The sequence below is a fragment of the Castanea sativa genome, chromosome 6 (assembly GCF_040712315.1).
Source record: "Castanea sativa cultivar Marrone di Chiusa Pesio chromosome 6, ASM4071231v1".
NCBI classification, from domain to species: domain Eukaryota; kingdom Viridiplantae; phylum Streptophyta; class Magnoliopsida; order Fagales; family Fagaceae; genus Castanea; species Castanea sativa.
Window position 1 is genome coordinate 11,011,175 of NC_134018.1, and position 7,830 is coordinate 11,019,004.

The following is a 7,830-nucleotide window of genomic DNA, read 5'->3' on the forward strand; positions in this document are numbered from 1 at the left end:
GCTTCTTTGGACTTGTTGTTCATCCCTTTTCTAGTGGCCCAATAAACTCATTGGGCTTGTTATTACTTGCGGGCTCCCACGTCCCACTTACTTCCTTTTGGGCATCCTTGGCCCGTTTACTTTCTTAAGGCATCCTTGGCCCTTTCCCGTTCCGTGCTTCACATGGGCTTTTACTAACTCTTTAGGCTTCATTGGCCCAAGTACTTCATACTTCATCTTTGGGATTTATGGATTCTCCATTACCCCTTACTCTCTTTACTTATATTGCTTTGGGCTTGCTGTGACAACTGTGACCCATTCTCACTTTTCTACATCCATACTGCCCATGGGTTTGCTATTTCTTTCTTTTCGGGCCTTCTCAGGCCTGTTTACTTCTTCATGGTCCATTTGTTTGCTTCATAAACCCTGATCCATTATTCTTGCCACTTGGACTCAATGGTATTTCCATCCCACTTTCTTCTGCCCACGTCTTTAGGCTTTCTCCTCCTGCTAGGCTTCTAAAAAATGAGCATCTACAAGGTGCAAAACAATTTAAATTAATATATCTAGTCAATCTCTCTCTCTCTCTCTCTCTCTCTCTCTCTCTCTCTCTCTCTCTCTCTCTCTCTCTCTCTCTCTCTCTCTCTTGCCTTTTCCTTCCTTCCTTGACTAGGCATTGGTTGAAATTGCTGAAGTCCGATGTAAAATATGCATTCATATTTCCACATGATTTATGTGGCCTGGAATATGGCAAAAGCATATCACTCTGTTTACCATCAGTTTTTGTTTTCTTGGTTTATCTTTTGAAAAAAAATCTAGGACTAAACCATTTTGTGCAACAATTTAATTTGCTACAATTTTGATGTGGTAGGTTGTAATTAGTAGGTCCCTGTGAAAGTGAAAGACAATAAATCATAGTATATCACATAATACAATTATAGAAATATGTGTGACAAAAGGTATGGTCCAAAAATTGTTCTTATCTTTTTAATAAAACTACACTTAAACTTTCTACAATAAACTGTCAATAACAAATCAAATAAGTTGGTACCAAAAGGATGGGCGAAGTTTCCTTTTGTGATGATTACACTTTTCCACAAAGTCTATATCGTGCAGCCTATCTTTAAGATAAGAAATCATGCACCCTTTTTTTTTAATGAAAAAAGAAAGGAATAATAATCTCATTGTAACATAATTGTTGGGAAATTTAGACCCCGATTGATAGAATTAACAAGTTTTAAACCCAAGTTGTTAATTAGATTTATTATGCATAAAACTTATTAAAATAAACAAACATCAATATCATGTCAAAACTAAGTACAGTGGAAAAATAAATAAGACAAGATATGATGATCCAAGAAAACCAATGAAACCAACCAGTTTCACAGTAAAAAACTTGGGGGGAAACCTTCCTGAAAAGCAATCTACTATAGTAAATAGAAGTTTCAGATCTAATACAAAACCTTTATCCCTAGACTCTACAATCCATGTAGATGAACTTACAGCAGAAACTTTCTACCGCTTCAAAATCTCTGAACTCTTCAATATATGAACGCCACCCTTTTTATGCATGGCTCCCAGTATGTGACTCACTCCTTTGCACGAATCCCAGTACGTGACTCACTCACTAACTTGAAGAAGAAGAATGTTGGCTGCAAAGTTCTTCACTTCATCAACAATGAAGATCAAGAAGCACTTGGTTACAAAACCCTAAGACACAAAGACGCAGTAGCTTCTTTTTGAGAGAATAAGGCATCGGTCACCTTTTGCATGTGTTCTCCTTGTATTCTCTTATGTGACGGTCTTTAAAATAAGCCTTATATATGTTTAGGGTTGTGAGAAAAGAAACCCTACACAAATACATAAGCATGGGCCGAAAATCAGATCTAGAAATCTGAATTTCCGTAACCTCGATAGATAGTATCTGTCGAGTCTCATTAAACCTCGATAGATAGCTATCTGTCAAGCAGCTGTCGAGCTATCTGTCCGCAGGTGTTGAGCTATCTGTCCAGCTTTAGTAAACACCTTTTCTTCACTTGTTTCTTGGTCCAATCTTCATGGCTTTAATACTAGACTTGAACTCTTGTTCCTTGAAGTACTAAATCCATCCTAGATCTACCCAAATACAAGTAAAGTGCGTTTTGTCAAAGGATTAGCCAACTACATAAAATACGTCCTTAATAATAACGTTTGTTAAAAGTTTTGTAAATCAATTAGTTAATATTTTATAGTGTTTCTAACAGAGATATTCAGACTCTAGAATTCAAATCCTCATTTCTCCCAGGCTATTGAATTATTTTAAAAAAAAAAGTTAATAAAAAGTATTTTTAATGTTTGTATGGTTTGTTGGAAATAAAGGAGAGATATTACCTGAATTTTTTTTGGAAATTACATAAAATGATATTACCAAAAGAGGCGGAGAAGATGAGGCGTGAACCAACTCACTATCTTGAGACAAATCGTGTCGTTTATGGTCTATCTAATGTAGTTAGACAAATAATTTTTGCATGTTGTCTTCAGGATACAACAACCTAGCCACTTTTGCTGATTATTCTTACGAGCCTACACTGCTCATAGGATATAAGCTCTCTATAACACTTTCTTTTCTTAAAAAAATAGAGTAAAAAGTGGAGATGATTATTAAAAAAAAAAAAGTGGAAGTTAAAACCCACTACCACTTGTCATTATATATTTAAAATAAAAAGGACATGTCCAATTAAAAAAGTACTGAAAGTAAGCCAAATCCATTCAAATAAGGTTATTTTTGAAACTTTTTATTTCTTCCTATATATACAAAAGCAGGACATGAACTTGTCTTTTATGAAAATCTATGTTGAAAACAATTAGAAGGAGTCATAATGCTATTGATTTTTTTTTAATACAAGATAAAAATTCTACTCTAGCATAATCAAGTGTATATGTGTGTGAAGCTCCCTTTTGGAGACTTGAACCTTTGTCCTCATCCCTCACACCCCATAAGCACTTATACTTATAAAATGATCATCATACCAAGGGTGTGCGGTAGTAATGCTATTAGAATTAATAGCCCATAAAGTGGCTGAAATTTGAATACCAAGCTGTTTAGAAAATTTCAGAATTTAAAATATTCCCAAAAGATTTGATTTTCTTTCAACCAAATAGTAAATGCTATTATATATTGTAACATATTATAACATATAATTCAAAAAAGAAATGATATGTCCACAACATTTTTACAACAAATCTTAGGTGGTAGGTTGTTACTGGTTGTTATAGTTGGGACAAAAAGTAATCTTTATATTAGATTCAAATTTGAACCAATAATAACTAACCACCTATGATTTGTTGTAAAAATGTTGTAAAAATATTGTGGACGTAGCACCTCTCAATTCAAAAATAGTTATATAGAAATAAGTTTTTGATACTTTCCATCAAATTTGAACCTAACACTAAAATTACTTTTTTTCCCCAACAATAATAACCAATAACAACTTGCCACATAGGATTTGTTGTAAAAATGTAGTAAAAATGTTGTGGACATATTATTTCTCTTAATTTATATTTGAATTTCAAATTTAGCAAATAAACCGATTTGTCATTAAGGGAATTATTTCCTCAAATCACTTAAATGAACATTAAAATAGATTATGATATTTTTGTAAAAATATCCAACATGGTTTAATAAGAATTCTCTGGTTTTTAAAAAAAAAAAAAAATATTCTCTTAATTTTGTTCCTAAAAAAAAGAAAAAAAAAAAGAAATCGCTTAATTTTATTACTAGAAAAATATGCAAAGATTTTTTTATTTTTTTAGGTGGGGAGAATCTAAAATATTTAAAGTTAGCTACGCCACTTAGGGAAAGGTGAGACATCCTAGGATTTACAAAATTGAACATTCTCTTTACTTCTCCATGGATTTACAAAATTGAATATTCTCTTTATTTATCTAGATATGTTTTCAGAAAATTCATAGATTAGTAGCTATATCATCAATCAAATGTTTAAATTTTCAAGTTTTTGCATGTCAAATTATGCATAAAATAATTTCATAAATTAAATAGTAAATAACACGCGACTGACATGAAATTTGACATGTATATTAAGAATATAAAGAATATATAATCCAATAATTAGATTTTCAAAATATGTAATTATGTTAGTATAGTTTAGTGGGAGTTGTAGCCAAACTTTATAAATGTATGATAGGAGCAAATTAATTAGACTAAAATTACAAACAAGCTTCCCCTGTATATGTTTGCCAAATTTGTGTTGAATGGAAATTGTCCTTTTATCTTATCCTTTCATCTTTTATTTATTTTTAACCATGTTTGGCTCTCTACTAGCCACATTTCATGGGCTTCAAAGAATATAAATATTCTCTTGAAAAAAAAAAGGGAAAGAAAGAAGAAGAATACACATGTCATTATATTTTCCCCCCTTAGAAATTCCTTATTATTAATTCCCATTAATTATTATTTTTTTTCAATCATAAAGTCTTTTTTTCTGTTGAGATAAATAAAATTCTACTCCAGTCTAATCTAAGTATATATGTGTATAAAAGTTTTTTTTTTTTTTTTTTAATTCTCACAATTGTTAAGTTATATAGCTATAATAAGAATTAATATAATTTTTTTTTACCTTATTTGTTTTCCGTGACGCCTATAATTACCATCTCCTTGACCTTGCTTAGAATACAATAGTCTCTCTCTGCCCTCCTTCTCTTTCACTTTATCTTTATCAGTCAATAATCATGGCTAGGTCTCAAAAAATTTTTACATGCATAATATTCATGACTCTTTTTGTGATAGCCATGAGCAGGAAAATCAGCATTGGCAAGAAAATAACTAGTAATTGGATTGATGCACATGCAACGTTTTATGGTGACATGAATGGTGGAGGAACCATGTGTAAGTGTGTGTGTGTGTCCATATATATATATATATATATATATATATATATATATATATATTGTTGTTGAATAAGTACAATTATATTGTCATAACTAGGGGTGGAAAGACTTTAGCTATAACCCTAATTTTTTAAGAGTAGCGTACAATTTTAATATTTAGGGGTAATTACATTCCCTTTCTTTCAGGTTTAGGGAATGACACTTTACCCCAAAATAGAAGAGAAAAAACCATCTTTCACTGACTTTTATTTGACCAAACTCTTTTAAATTAATGTTAAAAATATTGGGTTGTTAAGATATATTTAGTGAGCAATATATACATGAAGAGAATAGCGCTTTACTAAACAAGGTTAATAAGAGATCAAACCTTAGCATAATGAGATAGTAAGCACCTATGTTTGGCAATTGAAATTTGAATACTATCAGTTGAATATGTAGTACACTCTTCAATTTAAGTCTGTTTGTTTACACACCAAATTGAATTGAGTTTATAATATGATCTTTTTACTATTCATGGTTAGATTTAGATAACGAGATCTTTTAAAAATATGGAACATTTCGTTACTAATATTAATAGAAGGGGAGGAGTATTATTTTCTTCAAAATTCAAGGGAGGGGAGTATTTTTTTTTTTTTTCCTTCAATTAGAATCTAATCTGGATTCTTGATTAAACTTTCTTCCAGGTTCCATTTTAATATAATATATATGATTTTCATAGTTATAACCAAAAGTCTTGTTAATTTTTTCTTTGATAAATTGCATATTTTGTCATCAACCTTTTTTATATTTATTTTGAAATTGCTCTTGTAGTTTAAAGTGTTTTATTTTAATCTTTATATATTTTCAAAATTGTTTCAAAATGTTCTTTACAAGCATCAAATGGATAATAAAAAATTTTGTGGGTTATGAGTGTTAATTGTCAAGATTATAATTTCAAAGTTGAAACTTTATGTGACAGAGGGAGCTTGTGGATATGGTGATCTTTTCCAACAAGGGTATGGCCTCGCGACAACAGCCCTAAGCACTGCATTGTTCAACAATGGAGCCACTTGTGGTGCTTGTTTTGAGATCATGTGTGTCAATGATCCACAATGGTGCATACCAAATGCTGGCACAATCACAGTCACTGCCACCAATTTTTGCCCTCCTAGCTCTAACCCTAGTGGGAATTGGTGCAACCCCCCACTTCAACACTTTGACTTGTCCATGCCCATGTTCACAAAACTTGCACCAGCTAAAGCTGGGATTATCCCTGTTAAGTATCGTCGAGCCCCATGCATTAAGCAAGGAGGGGTTAGGTTTCAGATAACGGGAAATCCAAACTTTTTGCTTGTATTGTTGTACAATGTTGGAGGCGCTGGTGATATTTCTAATGTCAAAATCAAGGGCTCTAACACCGCTTGGATTCAAATGTCACGCAAATGGGGCCAAAATTGGCAAACTGGCACACCATTGGTAGGGCAAAGCTTGTCATTCCAAGCCACTACTAGTGGTGGAAAAATGTTGGAGTTTGATAATGTTGCACCTCCTAATTGGCAATTTGGTCAAAATTATCAGGCCAAGATTAATTTTTAGAAGTTCACTAGTATTTTGTCCTTAGTTGATTTCTAAGCAATGTTACGTTGTCTAGATTCATTAGTATGCCATTTGTAATAGATTATCAATAAATTAAGTGAATGAAGATGTATGTCTTTGATTTTCAGTATTGTGCACGTAGATCTAGTGACAAACGTCAAATCATGGGGGAGTTGCCAGTTTAATGGGTTTATGTACCCTCGAAAAATCTCCGTTGGTCCTTACCAAGTTTTGCCTCTTTTTTTTTTTTCTTCAAATTTTTTTTGATGAAATACCAAGTTTTGCCTTTGTTGATTAATATGCTCATAATCATAAACTTTAAGATAGTTTTAAGCTTTAGGTTCAATTTTTTGTTGTTGCAAGTCATGCACTTCATCAATACTAGTTTTGAAGCACATGCACAGCACGTGCTAACCAGTAGAAAGATTACAATTAAGGTTAGAAATGAAATTTATTTATAATTATTTAATTATTGAATTGCTTAGACATTATACCATTATATGTTTCAAAATATTCAGCTTTATTATCAAATCTATGGTTAACTTCAACATAGCCACCAATACTCCAACCCTGTTCCCATTACTTTTTTCCCAAATGCTATTTTCATATTTTACTGTGAAAGATCACATACATAGAAAATATGTTATTTGTTATATTAAATAAATGATATAATTTTTCATGTTATATTTATGTCAAAATCTAAATACAGGATGGGATAAATTAACTACAATAATAACGTTAGATCAAATTAGACTTTATACAAAAAAAGAGCTTCAATATAACAAGCGTAGTTTATAAAGATGAGTCTATAACGTGTACCAAAAAAAGGTCTATAATAAAGTGTTTATCTATATCTAGACATTTGACCTACAAAAGGGAAGACAAATTGATACATAATTGAGTAACAATTATGTCTCTATCTGACTTCCATGATCTTCAAAAATTCATTTTTTTTTTAACCTCTAGTGAAGTTCTCAAAAACATATACATATTAATTTACTTGTCAAAGTAGCTTGTATTCATTCATTTCCTTTTGGCAAATCAAAGCTGGAAACAATATTAAATCTATTGTGTGTATCTCCTCGAACTTCATAGCTTGCAGGTTTGAGATGAATAATGAACTCTTGGTCGGAAGAAAGCCTTGCGATGTTTTCTAAATTTTGTATTCCATCCTACCATTAAAGCAAGTATGTGAAAATTTCATATATTTTCAAACATAATCAAAACAAGAGATTTATGAACTATTAAACTATATCTTTATAAGTTTAACGAACAAATAAATGGAATTTTATAATTGTGCTTGTATTATACCTTAGTGGTTGCTAGCATCAAAGTTTTCGATGTGCAATTCAAGAAATTTTCTGCATTGTTTCCAAATAAGGTGGCTAG

At 31.4% G+C, this 7,830-nt stretch overlaps 1 pseudogene; it reads left to right on the forward strand.

The window, feature by feature from the left end:
* Window positions 1-4,746: 4,746 nt before the first annotated feature.
* Window positions 4,747-6,441, forward strand: LOC142641220 (expansin-A23-like; annotated as a pseudogene).
* The last annotated feature ends 1,389 nt before the right edge of the window (window positions 6,442-7,830 follow it).